This window comes from Triturus cristatus, chromosome 6 (genome assembly GCF_964204655.1).
Source record: "Triturus cristatus chromosome 6, aTriCri1.1, whole genome shotgun sequence".
In the NCBI taxonomy this organism is placed as follows: domain Eukaryota; kingdom Metazoa; phylum Chordata; class Amphibia; order Caudata; family Salamandridae; genus Triturus; species Triturus cristatus.
Window position 1 is genome coordinate 583,226,295 of NC_140589.1, and position 18,745 is coordinate 583,245,039.

An 18,745-nucleotide genomic window follows, 5' to 3' on the forward strand; every position below is an offset into this window, starting at 1 on the left:
ATTACTTTGGTTTCACTCATTTGTAGTGGCAGGCGACGGCATTTAGTAGGTTTTCACATTTTTTGCTGTTACATTTTTCCTTGATACCTAGTGCAGAAAGTAGACCTCACACACTGAACCACAGCAAACAAACTATACGCTTATTACTGAGCAAGCACACAGAGATCTCTTCGTACTACAATGCAGCTGAAGACAGAGCCATCGATGCCCAGGTGCCCATACTGAACAATCCTGGTGTCCGTGAGCCACAGTGGAAATCAAAGAGGTTTTGGACAGAGATGGCAGCTTGTAGCATCGTGTTGGCTGCGTTTTCATTCCTGCTGGCTAAGATGTATATCAGTGATTTGCAGTTTAAGAAGAAGCAGTTGGACAAGAACACAGAACCTGTGAATGTGGATTAAATGACTTGCCCACAGATCATCTCTGGCTCCAAAGTTGGATGTGGCTAGAAAGTCTGTTCCAAATTGTATATTGGCACAGTATGTACAAATGCAGTCACACTTCCCTTCTATAAAGAGTTGTGTGCGGGCTACGTGGCAAAGTTCATCTTTCTCACTCAGCAAATATTGTGGAATGTAGGCTGCATATCCCCTGCCTTGGGCTTGTCCTGAGCTTTTTTCCAAGGGTTATATCGATTGTTCGTAATTAAAGTTGGCAAAACAGAAAACATTTTCTTGATTTCCAACCCACAGCAACTAAGCCTGTAGTCATATGCATACCACAATGAATATCATAAGTGGAAGCCAAACAAAACTCAGCAAGCAATGGTAGTGGTGGTGAGAAGCTGGCATGGTAAGTGAAAAAAATATGCTTTTGTTGATGTAAGTGGTAGGGCTTTTCCAGACAACTAGTGCAGGTTACGTACAATGTATGATAAACATGATCGCACTACTCCTTTAGAGTGTCTGTGGAATAGCTAGGGTCTAGGAAACTAAAATTTGGAACTACGATAACAGCTAACAGGGGGTTTGAGATAGCCTTATTTTTTCAATAATCGGTTGAAAATAGTCGCGCTAACAAAAATACAAAATGTTTGGAAACACACATGCAGTTATCAACATTGCAAGGTCGTCCTGCTGAGCGGAGCTAATGCCAGCTGCCAGACTTTCAGATATGTCTCTAACTGAGGTTTTATTCACACATCAATATAGATGCAAGAAGCTGTAACACAATGCTCCCTTCTCTCTCCATAGAGAACCATTGAGGAAAAGGCATAAAGAGACCCAAAGCTTATTGGCGGGATGTGGGGATATGACATGACTTGGCATTATATAGAAACAGAAGATGTGACAGGTCAGCCAAAACCTTCATTGGTAGACTGACCATAATATAGGTATAAAGAAAGGTAAGGTTTAGACTAGTTCTTATGGGAAGTGCGAAAGTAAAATATAAAATGGTCTTGGTTTTTCTAATATTCATTTGGTTTTATATGATCATTATAGACACCAACTGCAGTGTGTGCCTACTGCTTTCAGGGATCAGGTTAAGTGCCTGCACAGCTACAAAAAACCCTTGCACATAAGAATATCTCTGACTGAATTGTCTGTCTCATAACACTCTAAATCTATATGAGCCTAATGCGTTATAGAGAAAATTGAGAGACACCCGACTGATTTCCTTTTCTCCAAAGAGGTGATAAGCACATACCCCATTGGAATTAAGCAAATCTATCTGGGTGTATCCCATATTCAAGAGGATTCAAGGCATGACAGCCGGCCATTGGGCTTGAACTTTAAAACTTTTATATAGACCCGATACTCTGAACTTTCTGACACATAAAATTAACAGGAGACGGCTGGATATGTTTATTGGTCCTCTTCAAAGATAGGGGCGCCTCTCCTACTCCCATTGAGATTTGATAACAATTAACAGATGCAAAGGATTAGCCTTAATTGTAAGTATTGAATTTGAGTCTTTGTGAATAAAGGATAGACAATCAGAAGGAACAGAGTTAGAAGACATAGAGATTGCGGAGAATGTCTGTCAGTCCATTGTACTTACAGCTTATTTGACAGCCTGAGGATTCCCACTAAGGGCCCGATTACGATGCCGTAGGAAACGGCTCCGACCCTCGGTCGAAGAAGTTCCTACGGCATCGTAATCGACTGTTTGGATTCCTTTCCGACCTACCCATTTTGAAGGGGTCGGTAGGAAAGGAATCCAAACCGGATTTCCGAATTGCCTCCGACAGGCTCGGAGAGCCCGTATGCCATTCAGAAAGCCTCCAGAAATCCCTCGGGCGGCTTTTTCCGCCCGAGGTATTACAATGGCAGATTCCAACAGCCTTTCTGTGCCAGCCTTTCCGACAAAGAAAGGCTGTGGGAATCCGACTTTGGGGGACCCCAGCAGGGCCACCATGGGTGCAAGGCCTCCGGATCCCGTTGATCCCTGCACCCGGTGGCAGGCACCTTCAGGGATGAACTGCACCTCAGCTCTTTATAATGAGAGCATGCATTCTGTTCGGAATGCATGCTCCCATTGTAAAGAATAAGAATACAACCCAACAGTGTTCAGTCGCATCCTACTTGCTAGTTTGGGACCGACGACAGGAGGTCGTTCTGTCCCAGTTCCCAAACGATGTCGGACAGACTCAGGTCCATCCGACATTGTAATCGGGCCCTAAATGGGGAGAAAGTAGTACTAGCGGTTAGAGCAGACCACTATTCCTGGATTTAATTAGAAGCGGCAGATGCAGCTGGGCTATTCACAAGTATGTTAGGATATGATTCATTTGTTTATATTGAAATTCCCTTAATTTACACGGAGTATTTCAGGGAAAACTCTCACATTTAACGCAGAGAGTATGTTTGGGATCACTTACAATGCTGGTACAAATTTGTCCAGAATTAACTACATACACACCACACCCAAAACGTGATTGCCTCTCTATTGCTGAAACAATGGCAATGCTTACTTAGACTATAAACATATATAGATAACTGTGGCAATACGTGTTGCAACATCACAGTACTGAGGAGACAGGAGCTGTGCAAACATCTACACAAGCACAAGCTAAAAGTATTAATCCACACACAATAAACGCTATAATAACCAAACAGAATGAAAAACCATTTTAGTTTGTGAAAAAAACATACCAATTAGGGTCAGTTTTCCACATTCCATTCGTCAGATTAGACATAGAATATTAAATATGGGTTTACCAATTGGTAGGATATCGAATGTGTGACAGTGTCAGTCATGAAGAAGTACGTTTGGAACCCTCTACATGACTACGCATGGTATGTTCTCAGCTGCAGTACATCTAGAGCCATTGAAACAAATACAGGAAGAGCATGGAGCTTCACTTGCTGTGGATTTAGGGAAGAAACTTATAGGTAATATAGACACAGTTGCTCGGGTTATTCTTGGAAATATTAAAAGCGATGAATCATTATTAGCTATTCGTCAAAGATATGTTGCCCTTCCACAAGATTAGAAAAAGAGTAGATTTTGTTTCTCTCCAACATTTTTATTAATTTTACAGCATCAGTAGTCAAGTTAATCGTACAACGTACATCAAAATGCTGATACTTGGGATTAAACTATAACAGCTCCTTTCTCTTTTCACTCTCCCACCCCAACCCCCCAGGTGTAGATCGGGTATGATAACATATTAGCAATAGTTTGATACAGATACAGGCATGTAACATGACGAGTTCCCAATGTACTGTGGACAAGTTGTGAGCCAACATTTTTTAGGCCTCAAATAGTTCTCATGCATGACAGTGCATAAATCAAAAATCTTCATTTGTGTTATTCGCCTATGTCATCCAGAGCTGGTGTATTTGCCCCAGTATGTAAATCTAACAGCATTTATCTCCATGCTCCCAAATCATCTTCTAACTTTTCATCCCACTAAACCTGCTTCATCATTCTGACCTCTTCAGCTGTCGCCCATTCCATCATGTCCTGCAACCATTCCCCGTGACTCGGTAGGCACGTGTTTAGCCATTTAATGGCAATACGGCGCTTGGTAAGCACTAGCTGCAGGCTCAAACATTTACTACTAAGTTTCCTTTTGGCATGAGAAGGCCCAGCAACACTTCCAGGGGGGTGCCTTCAAATTCCCTTCCGGTAGCCTGTTAGAGTGTTAGGAGGATTTCTCTCCAGTACGGCTCAATGTATGAGCAGCGACAAACCATATGTAGGAAGTCAACCGCAGGGGTTCTACACCGTGGGCATTCGTCTGATCTCGCAAGGTAGATAGTATTCAATATCTTAGGGGTAAGATACAATTGGTGGACATAATTATATTGTATTAACTTAAACTGGGCATTTGAGCTAATTGTATGCGTCTCCTCATGGACTTTCTGCAAGCCTCATGGGGTGATGTCTTCCCCTAGGCCCTCGGAAAAAGTTAGTTACCAAAATAATATTTCAATATCTATATAATAGCTATGTCTCCATAGAGAGAGAGCTATCTTATGGGTAAGGCCACAGAGACCGCAATTAAAAATGAGGTTAGAGAATGAAAATCCAATGAAAGAAAGTCAGAGATCTAAAAATCCTGGGAACAAGGGAAAAATATGCAGTCCTGGGATGGATATAAAAAGAAGTCACAATTTTAACGTAAAGATGAAAAGCAGGAAGAATATAACCTGAGAGATAGGGGGTAATAAGAGCTCCAGTGGGAGGTTGTCCTCTGATTAGCATTTTTAGTATACTTTACAGGATTATGTATCTAGGAAGACAGAATTCAGTAAAAATGTACATGCTTGCCCAGGATGTGATGAAGGGCCAAACTATCAACAGGTATCAACAGGGAAGAGGAGATGGCAGGGAGTTAAATGCGCTATTTCAGAAGATGAGAGTACCTCCCAGAAAGAGAGTTCTATTAAGGAACATGGGTAGTGGCCGTATTTGAGAGGATTGTTTAAATAACAGATCATCAGAAACTCAACACCCTCCTGATCGTGGAGGCAACTAAAGACTAGGTACAAACAGAAACACCAGAAGGGCATTTAAATAAACCATATTTGATATTAAAGCTAACATACAAATAGGGGCTACTGAACAATTTCAATTATATTTTGAGTAAAAATAATATAATTCTAGCTGAAGAGGATTAGCCAGAGTCTGGGCCTTGTCTGTAACTTCCACTGTGATGAGAGGACAGGAAGGAAAGGAACCAGCATTGTCAAAGCTAACAGGTCTCGCCTGTGGGCTAGCTGCTGACTTTGGCATTCAGGTGAAGGTGGTCAACAGAGAGGAGGGGGCAGTGGGGTTGAGTAATGGGTAGGGAGGCGGTTGGGGTGTAGAACGGGATGATTAAAAAAGCGATATGAAGCGGCCAGCTCTCTGGCCGCTTCGCAGAGCGTTTTTTTCTGTTGCTAGAAAAAAATAAAGATGGGCGTGTTGGTCAAGCTGGCCGCTTCAGAGCTTTTTTTTCTGTTGGTAGAAACAAATAGAAACGGGGCGTGTGGGAGGGGGGAGAAGAAATAGGGACAGAAGAAACAGGGGCGGGAGAGCGTTTTGATTCAAGAAACAGGGATGGGGTGGTTTTTAGAAGAAACAGGGACAGGATTTAGAAGGGAAAGGAGGGCAGTTGGGTGAACAAACAGGTACAGAAGAAACAGGGACTTAGGTAAGAGGAAACAGAAGGGTTGGGGAGAAAGTAAAAAAAATGAGCTATGACACGGCAAGGGTTGACTGCGTCAGTGCTTTTTTTCATAAGAAATAGTACCGGAGTCACAGTATAAGGAGCTGATGGCCAGCGGAGGGACACTAATCAACCATAATTAGTCTGTGCTTGGTCCCTGTGCCTTGGAAAGAAAAAGGCAGTGATGCATTGCAAGCGCTGCCCAGTTAGAAGGCAGCAAAGAAGAGTGACAATGAGGTGCACAAATGGTAACTAATGGACAGGGTCCAAACCCATTACCAAACACAAGAGCCTCACAAGCTAGAGCGCATGGCACATGGGGGTGGGGGGTGGAGGTGACCAGGTGAAAATAGGTAGATAATGCCTCTGCACCTCAGGACGGATTATGGATCCTTGGGAGGCCTAGCTCAATGACAGGGGGAGAGAGCGTGAAGTAAAAGGACAGAGGAAGAAAGTCAGCAAGGATCAGGAACGCAAGGGACAGTTAAATCGCCCTGCCTCACAGCCTAAAATGATCCCAGGCAATACAAATATGATGAGAAAAGTGCCTTGGACCACAGGTGAAAAGAGAGTGGGTCAGGAACCAGCAAAAAAAAAAGAAACAGAAAGAGACGCACAACTGAATAGATGCTCCCCCCTCCTAGACCCCTGTAGCAGAACCAAGGCCTTCACACAAACAAATTCTACTAGGAAATGGGAAAGAATAGCTAAACAGACATAAATACCCAGGACTAAGGAGAGTGTGCCTTCCAAGCAAGGGAGATAGGACAAAAGTGGAAGAGCATCAGAACACAATATATCCCGCAACAAGATGGAGAAAAAAAGAATAGCCAGCAGTGCAGATCCATGATTGGAGAACACCCCACCCCCAACATCTTCAACAAAAGGGATACAGCAATCAAACAGCAAAACCAGATAAACCCCAAAAACGTCTTCGCCAAGATTTAAGGAGTGTCGTTGATGGGGTTCACAGCAGGAAGGAAAGGGTGTATGGCCTCGAAGATGTGATGGGAGTCCTAAAGATCACAGTGATCCAAATAGTGGCAACCACCAAAACACATGAAGACAGAGCAGAGGACGAGGAGGGCAGGACCAAAAGAAGTAACCTCCATATAATGGGAACTACCACACGTTTAACAGAACGATGAGCTCACAGAGACCTGCTTCAACACCCACCACCTCCAAGCCCGGCAGCACCTGGCCATTCTCAAGATACTCAACTACAAAGATCAACACAAGACCTTAAAGGCAGCCGGATGAAGGGGAAAAGGTAACCTATTAATCGGCCCACTAAATATTTCTCATACTACACAAGGAAGGTCCTCAAACAACATAAAATGTTAAACAAGGTCAAGCTGAGAGCAATAGAACTAAAATATTTCTTCTCTACCAAGCAAAGTTCTTTACTGCTCCAGGTTATACTTATTGGAAATACCGTAAGAAACCTGGGTGATGGAAAGAAGGGAACAGAATTGAAACATGAAAAGGGATAGAGAGAATAATAGAAAAGAATCTGGAGCTAGGAAAGAATGTTAAGGCACAAAACGAACTCAACACAAGACAACATAAGAGAAGAGCCAGAGGGACGTCACAGAGATGGATACAAAAAACAAGCACCCAGCAAGTGGGGGCGTGGTTGGGACAGAGACAAAAGAGAGACAGGGAGTGAAGATAATTAAATAGAAGGAACAGGGGAGCAGGAGAGAATTCAAGATATCTCTGTAACAAGTTCAGAGTCCATTAGCTGGAAGGAGGGCTGGAGTTTGGGGCTTGTCAGGGTTGAGTGCATTTATGTTAATGGTAAAGACCTCGAAATTCAGGCGTCACGCTGAACTAGAATGAACAACACACAGAAACAAGATAAGACCAGGCAAACAGTAAACAACACAAATGGAAAAAACCTCCCTTGACAAAGGAACACGATAATGAAAATCATAACAGCAGATAGGGAAGAAGAAACTTATAAATGTATTGGAACGTAATAGGGTTAAATTATAGAGTAAAAAGTGAAGTAGTTAGGCAATATTTGAGGCTGCAATGGCCCAACCTAGTCCAAACCGGTCTAAGAGGTAAAACACACTGGATGGACAGATGGGATGAGAGAGAAGAAGCCAAAGTCATCTTGTTGCAAGCTGCTAAAAATGTTTTTTATTCCATTGGATGGAATACCCTCTTCTGACTACAAGAGAAATAGGGTTTAGGGCCAGAATTCTTTTTTGTTTTTTTAAACCTTATTTTCATTTTTATATATCAATAAACAATACAGCATTATTGGAGATACAGTCATAGCACAGAGCGATTGCATACCAGCTGTACAGTAACAATATACTATAATATAGTATGGATATTAAAAAAAGGCAGATGGAGGGCGATCAGTTGAACACTTCAGTACAAATAGAACAATGACCTGGAACATTGACCAGTAACAGTACAATCACTGTAATCAAAGGTCCCATAAACACCCTTCTCATACCGGGCAAATGCAGTATTATCCAATACAAGGATCATGACAAATGCAATCAATACAAGGGCTACAGCAAACCAATAACAACTTTTAATGATTTGTTTTCCTGATTCTCACCTCCCAAGGCTGCCACACTCATATGTAACGCTTGATATGGTCCCCATATTTCTTTTGGGCTATTACAGGGGGAAATAAGTGCATGGTAATTATCAGATTGTGTATTGCAATAGATCATATCTGTTTACCATTCTAAAATAGTTGGCAGGGGGCCATTTATCCATCGCACTGCGATCTTTCTTATAGCCAGCAGAAGGCTCAACTCTACTAGTCATCAAAATAAATTCGGCACATCACAGCCATAACCTAACAAAGCCAATAATGGTGCACAAACCAGTGTATCACCCATGATATTGCTTAGAGGTGTGAACACTGCAAGCCAGAAGCAGTACACTCTAGGGCAATACTGTGCCAAATATGCAAATCTGGAGTTTTCCACTCCGCATCCTGGACATCTTTAGTCAGTTATCAAACTATGTTTAAGCAAACGGGCCGGAGTATAATATACTCTATTAAGATATTTGAAATGTACCAAGCGGTGGTGTCCGTTCAAAGATACATTGCGGATCACCGAGCAGGAGAAGGCCTATTGCTTCTCCGTAATGTCTATGCCAAGCTCATCCTGCCATTTCTGACAAGCCTTTGAGGCAGTAGGGCGTCTGCCCTCCTGTTCATAAGCATATAATATCGTAATTGCCCATTGTGGCGATTGCGACTGTATCAAAAAGATGAGGGAAGCAATCTCAGGGGAGTCGGCTAACTCGTCATCCAACAGAGCATGCAAAGAGTGTCGCACCCTAAAAAAATGAAACTGCATTAGCAAAGTTGGATTATTCCCTTGTAACTTGATCAGATCCCAGATAGGGAAGAGTAACAGTGGCCCACTGTACGCGAGAGGCTGTTTGCCAGTCCATGCTAACTGCAGCATTAAGGCACGTAAAGTTCTGAACATCGCCCTTGGCAACAATATCACAATATTTATAAATAAAAACAAAAAGCGCGAGAGCACAATCATCTTCATAATATTTATACAACCAGTAAGTGAGAGTGGGAGACACATGCAGCGGCTGACTGACTCTGAAAGACGCATCATGACTTTCCCATGGTTTTCACGAATCACTACCCCGGGTCCGTGTGGACCTAGATGCCTACATATCGTATTGATTCCATGGTCCGCTGAAGTAGAAATTCTATGGGGAAGGGTAACATGACAGAGATGCCACCAAAGGGGACCACCTCTCGCAGAATAGATGAAAGGTTCAGGTCTGGTTCACAAACATACAGAAGCGTATCATCTGCATATGCTGAAATTATAAGATTATAATGAGGAAATTGAATGCCACGGTGTGCAGGATACTCACACAGTGCGCAAGCTAAGCATTCCACCACCAAAGCATATAAAAGCGGCTAAAGGGGGCAGTCCTGGCGAGTGTCTCTGGTAATATTAATCGGGCCGAAATCAAACCATTTACTCTTATAAGCGCAGTTGGATTTTTGTAGAGTACCTGAACAAGCTTCAAAAAGACACCACCCACCCCACTTGTCGCAGCACTGCAAGCATACAATCCCATTCAACAGAATTAAACGCTTTTTCGGCGTCTAAGAAAATTGCCGCAGCACGCACACCAGGGTCAGTAAATAAAATTACGCCAAATAGGGTGCAAAGGTTATAAAGAAGCGATCGGCCTGGTACAAAACCGGATTGTTCAGTCCCCACAATAGTTGGGAGTAGGGGCACCAGTCTATTAGCCAGGACTTTCACAAATAGTTTTGTATCCGTGTTAAGGAGCGACAATGGTCGATATGATGAGCAATGCTCGGCTGGCTTACCCAGTTTAAGCAAAGTAATTAATAGTGCTTCCCACTTAATTGGTGGCATAGTACCACATGCACCATTTCCTTGAAGAGGTTAACCAGGTGCGGTATAAGTTTGTCCTGATAAGCCTTACAAAAAGCAACAGCGAGGCTATCTGTGCCAGGAACTTTGCCACTAGGCATGTTCCTCAATGTGGCAATGATCTCGGTGGGACGGAGAAGGGCCATAAGCTACTCCCTGTGCATGTCAGACAGCCACTTCATGGCAATATGACAGAGATAATTGGCGGTAGCCTGCTCATCATAAGGAATACGCGATGTATATAATTCAGAATAATAAGTCTGAAATCTCTCAGCAACCTGAGCAACCCCATGTAAAGGCTCCCCCCGCTCATCTAGCGCATAAAGCACTTCATTATCCTCGCAGTTCGATCTCACTAAAGCTGCCAAAGTAGCACTTGGCTATTACCCCTCCCGTAAACCCTGGTCGTAGCAGCGTATCTCCCCAAGTGAGTTGCCTCATTCTGAGCCAACTCATTGTACTTATCTAGCTTATTCCTGGTATGCGCCAAAACTGCAGGGTCAGATGTCTCCTGATAGGCATGTTCGAGATCAGCTCCCACATGTTTGGATATGATAAGCCCACGAATATAGGCCTAAAAAAGAAAGCCTCCCAGACAGTGGCCATCTGTTCTACTGTGCCTAAGTTTGCACGAAAGCCTTCATCTATCGATTGTGCTATTTCTTCGTGGACCACTGCATCAAGTAGGGAAAACTGTAGAAGCACCATGAGAATGCTCGTAGACGTAAATGCTCGATGTCCAAAACCAAGCGCACAGGGGAGTGGTCGGAGTACATGTGCTGGAGATGTTTGCAGCAGCTCATACTGGACAATAAATGATGGGACACAAGCCAATTATAAATACGTGTGTGTATGTCATGCACAGAGGAGTGATGAGTATACTTTCTGCCCTGTTAGAAGCGACTACGCCACACATCCACAAGGCTGACAGCCGCAGATACAGCAGCTATAGCACGACCCACAGCTGAGGATCTCCGTGGGGGACCTTAGAATTAGTTCAGTTCAGGGGACAGAACACAGTTAAAATCAGTGCCCCATATTTGAGGTGTATTGCGTGCAGTGAGCAATAGAACTGTGGATCGTCAAAATTAGGCCCATAAACCCCCACCAACAATACATCAGAATGCACTCTATGGCAACATATAACAGAAAACCATTCCCCCGTGTCCACACAGAGTTCCTGTAGTGTAATTCCAGAACCAAGACAGGCCCATACCAATAATCCCTGCGCATGAGCAGTAAACCGTGCAGCGCAACACACCTCTCATGCGTCTCAGCGTAAGCATCCCAGTACTAAGGGACAGATGGGTTTCTTGCAAAATGGCCACATCTTTCTGATGGCGCCGTAGGTACAGCACTACTTTGTGGATCTTACGGCTATCATTCAATCCTCTAATATTCCAGGTCAAGAAGTTCAACCTTATCAAATGCTTAGTTGAGCTATCGACATCCGCCATAGCATCAACCACCTCTCTGCCAGATTATAATTTGAAAGCAGGTATATTCTGACAAACTGAGCAATGTACGCTTGTGCTGAAACTGTACTAGAAACAATATGCTGCTAAAACCACCCACCTCCCACACTATGTCCCCCAACTTATGACATAGTTGCTTACGTTCCTCCCAAAACCCCTAATGACATAGCCCAGAGAAAACAGTGTGTATCACACATGAAGGCATTGATTGCCTGCCAAACACTCCTGCAACCAATGTCACAGGAGGGCCGACCTGGGGATAGCGAACCGCATCAGCATCTATTCAACAAAAAACATATCAGTGTGTCCCTTTCCCATATGTGACTAACAAGTAGACAAGCATTTCTATGTAAAACATTTACAGGAGGTGCCCATCTCATGCATTCCACATCCAATTGTGGGAGCTCATAGTAACCAAAACGGAAAGCACATCAGGAAACCCACCTACCGCAGGCTTCGTGTATAAGGCAACGGCATAGTGATTATAAAATTATCATAGCAGGGATAGGATCAGTGTAGACGAAGACACTGATAACTAAGTTCAACCCATCTAGTTCATGGGCCGACATCTGATAATCATCCGCCTTCCTCAGTGACTCACGGGCAGTTCTAATCAATTCATGTTTCTTAAGGAATTGCACAGCTTTATGTTCATTAAAGATTTTGAATTTTCCCTCCATGTTTATTTTTAGGTGTGCCGGATAAACCATTGCATACTCTATGTTAAGATATCACAGTTTGTGTTTTATCGGCTGGAACTACCTCCTTGCCTCCTGTACCTGTGGAACAAAGTCCAGAAAAATTGAGTGTTCCTCCTGTTATGTTATGATATGTACAGGTTGTTTTATGGCATGCTTCCTGTGTCATGAAGGTCACTTTGGCATTGTTCGTACTAAGCAAACCGTCAAAGCTTCATTTTGGTGGCCTAACATGGACGCAGAAATTGAGCTATTAGTTCGCAATTGTGATCTATGCAAAGTGGCAGATAAGTCTCTGGTTATGTGTAATCCTCCTTTAGGTGTGATGTCTAGACCCAGCTCTCCTTGGGAACATACTGCAATAGACATTATGGGCCCTGTTGGTAGTGAACAAAAATTCATTCTGGTGTTAATGGATTTTTTTTCTAGATGGCCAATAGTTAAAGTAGTTTCTAGAGCTGACACTGATTCGGTTCTTAAATTTCTCGACAATTTCAATTAGAAGGTATTCCTTCTGTTCTGCTTAGTGATTATGGTGTTCAATTTACATCAAACAGAGCCAAATAATACTTTGATAAACTATGCATAAAATACATAACGACAGCACTTTACAACCCTAACAGTAAAGGAATGGTTGAGCGTTTCAACAGAGTTATCAAAAACACAATTCAAATGGATGCTAAGCAGGATGATTGGGAAACACAGGTTCTGAAAATGGTTTGGGCTTATAGGGTGTCAATTTGTGAAGCCACAGGGTATCCACCTTTTGTTTTAATGCGTGGCAGGAATCCCACTACGAAATTTACACCTGGTTGATTATTCAAACATAACACCTCCCCTCATAGCGGAGCGTCTGCAGTTCTCTGGAGCAGCGCAGTGCAGCACCCCGGTCTCTATAGTTAAGTGTGCAATTATAGGGTAAGGCCTAGCACCTGACACCGGTCTCGGTGCCAGCGACCGATGTGCATGCTCCACTATAAAAATATCAGAGAAGATATCACAGCCCAATAGTTTAATAGAAGCTGCTTTATGAAAGGATCCACAGCACCAGTGTCCATGGACTCTGCAAGTCTAACAGTGCGGAGATTATTCAGCCGACAGTGGGCTTCCAAGACTTCTGTTTTGATTTGCAAGGCCATCAAAGTTTTCTGCACATGCTTTCAACTGCCTGTTGCTGTGGTTTGTTCATCCTCCACTTCCGATACACGCCTCTCCACCATATTTAAATGTTAAGCAGGTTTATCAATGCATTCGGACATCCTATCCATTCTATATGATGGCGAGTCAATCTTACCATAGATTTTAGTGAGGCTAAGTTGAATTATAGTCAAAATTTAGAGTAGGTCGTTACCCAGTTCCAGACCAGAAGTGTCAGAAGTAGCTGCAGATATCACTGTATCTTCTTCGCATGCCCTGGTCGATTTATGTTGTTCAAATTTCACTTTAGGCTGAGTTTTGTCTGGCTTTCCCATCTTGATAAGTATAAAAAGGGTTTCTGATACATCCAAATCCAGAGGTCTTAAATATGTGCTATGGAGTAATCTATGGGGCTACCGCTGGGGCCGTCAAAGTACTACAGTCAATCCCAGTGTGCTATGCCAAAAATAATTACATTACATCAAAAACATCAGCACGCATAGGGAAGCCTCGGGGTAGGCAACGCTGTTTCAGTTTATTAGTTCAGGCGCTGCAAGTGATATCCACAGGCCTAGATGAAGCCATCTGCAGGGCATGTACTGATTGGACACCACAGTTTTTAGTGGGTAATAACCCTCCTGCAGGAATTGCAATGAATTTACGGTGGCAGCAAAGTTCAGCAGCAGCAAGTGCCACAGGTTTATCTCCTTACAGCCTTTCCTCATATTGCGCTGATGTGCTTATGGCGCACTTCCAAGCTTACTGTAGGTATTCACTGCATATGGCAGCTCCATCACGCAGTAGCCCCATTAAGGACCAAGGACAGTAGCGCAAACCGATATGCGCTCCGTCGTCTCGCAGCAATGTACTCACCCAAGGCAGCCAGGGGCAGCTCTGCGGTCAGACAATGCCACCGCAGCACGTCAGCCGCTCTGTGTAATCATTGCAGCCTAATGTCTGGCTCAAACTTGCACCCAGGGAGCGCTCCTCCATCCAGCTCCACGGGGAATAGCCCGCAGCACTTCTCACCTCGCTACAGGGCCTTCCAGACATCAGGACACAGCTCGCTGCATGCTGACAGCTGCCTCTCCATTGCCGGCCTCCGCACAGACCTCTGTCAGGCCACAACACAACTCTGGTAGCGAGCAGGACCGCAGCTGATGCAGGCCTTGTGCGCCGCAGTCTGTGCACAGCACGAAGGCCGCAGCAGTCCGCGCCTGTCTCCCGAATAATGGTTTCCCCCGGGTTTCGTTGGCTGGAACAGCACTCCTCAGAATACCTGGAAGTGGACACTGCTTTAAAATACACTCAGCGATGTGATGTTTAAGGATATTGAAGGATAATATAAAACGGCCGAAGGAGCTCGCCTAACATGTGGCCATCTTGAGGCCAGGCAAGCTCTGCTCCCCCTGGTTTGGGCCCATATTTCAAGCATAGATCAAGCTACTCTATTTAAGAACCCAGTCACAGAGCTGAACTAGGAAGAAGGACCAGACAGGATTGACCCCAATCACCCTTCCTTTTCATCCCTGCAGTAGAACAACTTGCCAACTGAGCAATCCTAGCTCAGGAGGTAAGAGGTTTTAGGTGGTAGCTTGGCAAAGAGGACAGAATATACCTGCAAGTGGATGATGCCCTCCTGTACGTGACACAGCCTAATTTAACTTTACTTATTCTTATTGAGGAATTCAAAAGATTCTGAACAATATCAGGTTACAAAATCAGCTGGCAAAAATCCATCATGTTCACAACTAAGACAAATGCGCAGGAAGAGACAATTGCATTAAGAGTAAAAAAGGACGACTCCCCATATCTAGGAATCAATCTCATGAGAAGTAAGAATCATTCCTAATAAGAAACCAAAAACCTCTTCTAGTAAAATTCAAAGAGAAAGCAAAGGACACTATCAATGCTGGAAGAGCGTAACTCATCAAAATAAAGTCAATGCCAAGCTTCTTGTACACAGTACAAAATACCACTCTTTATCTCGTAGATCTCTCTTTCAGGGAACTGGATGGAAAGCTGATGTTGCTGTGGGATGAAGGAAGTCCTAAAATAGTGCTACTGATTCTGAACAGGACAAGAGTTATGGACGCAATAGCGCTAGTCAACATCTGATAATACTACTGGGCCTTCCAAATCGTAATTGTAAATGACTGGGCTGTCAAGAACCAGGGGAAACCGTTGGTCATCCCAGAAAGGCAGAAATTAGGAATTTAAACATACCTATGCAACCTGCAAAATGAAGTAGGGACGGAAAATCTCCCAAAAACCCGCAAGAACGGTTAGAAAAGCATGGAAAACAGCCACTACCGCCCTGGGGCGTAATAAAGTTAGAATCAGAAAGGCCCCACTATGAAAGAGATGAAGACAGATGTAGCACATCCAAGGGGTTTCCAGCACCTAGACAGCATAGGCATATCTCAATAGAGAGATGTACTAGGGACAGAAGGTTTAAAAGACTTGACAACTCCAAGAGGAATACGCCTTAGACCCCTCACAGTAAAATAGATACATACAACAGGAGCAAGCCCTTCACACCATAAAAGAAGACCAGACCTAAACCCAAGCTGGAACGCCACTTTAAAGAAGAGTGAAGGAGAAGACCTAGGCAAAGGAACTATTTTCCAAATTTTTAAATTGGTCATGAACACCCAGACAGCCTAATACACCTTAAGAAAGACTGCAAAAAGACTTAGAAGCCTATCTGGTACGATGTACTTACACACCCAATAGAAGCAGTGATTAGATCCAACTTTAGATTAACCCAACTAAAAATACTACACTTACTACAGCCACAAGAATGGCCTGTCCCCACGATGGGTCTCAAATGTAAAAAAGAAAGAAGCACTGTCATGCACAGATTATGTAAGTGCAGGTAAGTAAAACACTTGTGGTAAACCATAAGAGGGACAATATCTGAAGTGCTACGAGAAGAAGTATAACTAACACCCTGAAAAGTCGTACTTGGACTACAGGGATAAAATGAATTGTCTCCCTCCTGGAGTTTAAGGTTTCCAAAGTGGACATCTGGACACTGGCAGCCCAAACAACACCTACGACAGAGCAAAGGCAAACCGGGATGAACATATGCATGGGAGCTGAAATGGTAATATATAAGGAGAGAGGATGCCCAAGAAAGTTCCATAACATATGAAGTCCATGGAGAACACAAACTGGACTTCTGGGTAAGAAATAAAAGAAAATGGAGGGAGTAGGTAAAAACAATGGGAAATGTATGGGTGATTCAATGCCCAAGTACTTAATAGAGGAATTCCTAGCCCTGAACACTGCAAGAAAAAGAAATTACATGAACTGCGTAAACCCTGAGAGGTATGAAGTGTAATGTAACAATTGTATGACAATACAAGAAAACGTTGATTCGTATGCAGAACACCAAAGGCAGAACTTACATATGGCACCACAGATACCAAATTGCATTCAAGCACACACGAAAAGTAAAGTACTATTCCTCTATAAAAAGCACGTCAGGACTCATTAGGGGTATAAAGAACTGTATAAATGCACTAGATACATACACCACTTTACAAGGGGCACTCTGGGGAGGTCTTTGATTTTGGACTTTGAAATGAGTGTGTTTGTTTATAAGGAAAGCTCCTGGAGGTGTGATATGAGTTCTGTATGGGACTTTGAGGATGAGTCTGGCTGCTGAGCTCGGGATGGTTTGTAGTCTTCTGGTGAGTTGCTGAGTGATCCCGGAATAGAGGGTGTTCCAACTTGCAGGTGACTAGGCCGCGAGTAACACAGTTTCTGGCTGTTTTTCTGCCCTGCCCCTCCCCCCCCCCCCCCCCCCGCCCAAGTAGATTGACTTCATAGTAGCACGTAGTCAAAAAAGCGAGCGAAAGGCAGTTCCTAATCAATAACATAAGCAAAACAACAACAAATGAAACTTTGAACGAGAAGACCTGTTAGAAACTTCTCTTTCACCCGTCCCATGTATATATAGCCTCTAAAGACTCTACAATTTCTTGATGCTTCAGACCTGATCCGATAAGGGACTGAATAGTGCTACACTGTTAGCCCTTTCAGTCTTCCCCCAAACTTTTTGCCTGTTTCTCTTCATTTATTTTGCTTAATTATTTTGCTGAATTGGGACTACTGACATTTTAGCATAGAGGTCTAAAACCACTGGTAGGATCATGCATATAATCCAACATTTTAAAACAGGAAAGTGGGAGGTTCAAATCATGAGTCTTCCGCCCGAATCCGGTCTGTTGGCATGTATGCTAATGGTGTAGCCAGACATTGCTGGAGTAGGGTACTTTCCAGGACCTACACAAATGTGGCCTTTTCTCCAGCATTACCACGTTGTGGTGGATAGACCCACTGACTTACTGGCATAGAAGGGGGGCACGAGCTGACAAACTGGACCAATAATTGAACGGAAATAGGTTTCTACTCATTCAACAGTTTACAGCAAGTATATGGACTTCCACAGGGGAAAATTATGACCTTCACTGCATTGGTGAGGAAGTTTAGAGGGTACTATGATGTAGCCAACGGCCTGCAGAAGACACAGGGGGCTCTGTCATTGCTACTGAAGATTTTTGGCACCGCTGGATATGGTTAGGGATATTAGTCAACACTAAATGAAGCTTGATCTGGAGATCTCAGTGGTGTTCTCACTGATAAGAAATGATTGAATATGGTGGAGTAGTTGAAGAAAGGGTCTAGAAACGCTAGGTTCCAACTTATTCGGTACAGTATATTGCACAGGTTATATTTGACTTCCAACTAGCTCCACAAAGTGTTTATAAATGTACCAAACAAATTCCTGAGATGCTATCTGCAAGGGGTGGACCTGATGCACCTGCTAATCGATAGAGTTGTGCGGGACTCATGTCACTACCTTCAAGGAGAGAGAAACGGAAAAGTTGATTAATCAGGGTGAAAACACATGCTTAATAAGAAGATCCAAGAAAAACAGAGTCTTGTGCAGGTTTATGAATCTTGTCAAACTGGTGCCCAAAACACAGCTCACAATGGTGTTAAATAATAGTGCTTCACAGCTTATGCAGTGGGTGAAGGAACTCTTAAGTGGGCTGAAGCAGAAGGTCCAATCATAACTGTAACCTGCTTACAAAAGACAGGAGGGTAAACAAACAATGACAACGGAATGGACATGCTTTTGTCAAAACTGGCAAGGAACAAGAGATTTCCCTGAAAGTAGCATTTTACTTTACATATCGAAAGAGGTAGACAAAATAAGTACTTAGAGGGCTCTCTTGCGTCCTTTGGTGGGACCCCTCTTGTATCTTTTATTGTGTCGGTCTATGGGGGTTCAGTCATACGAACATGGCATATGCTGCGGACTAAGGCTCATACCAGAATGAAGCGAAAGCATGAGCAGGGAGTACAATCGGTTGCCATCTGCTGAAATGATGTAATTTAATCCTG

At 43.4% G+C, this 18,745-nt stretch overlaps 1 protein-coding gene across 2 annotated transcripts in view; it reads right to left on the bottom strand.

Annotated features, from left to right (window-relative positions):
* UBE3D (ubiquitin protein ligase E3D) overlaps positions 1-18,745 on the bottom strand; it is a 1,075,540-nt gene that overhangs the window by 1,006,105 nt on the left and 50,690 nt on the right. The gene's annotated exons all lie outside the window — the stretch shown is intronic.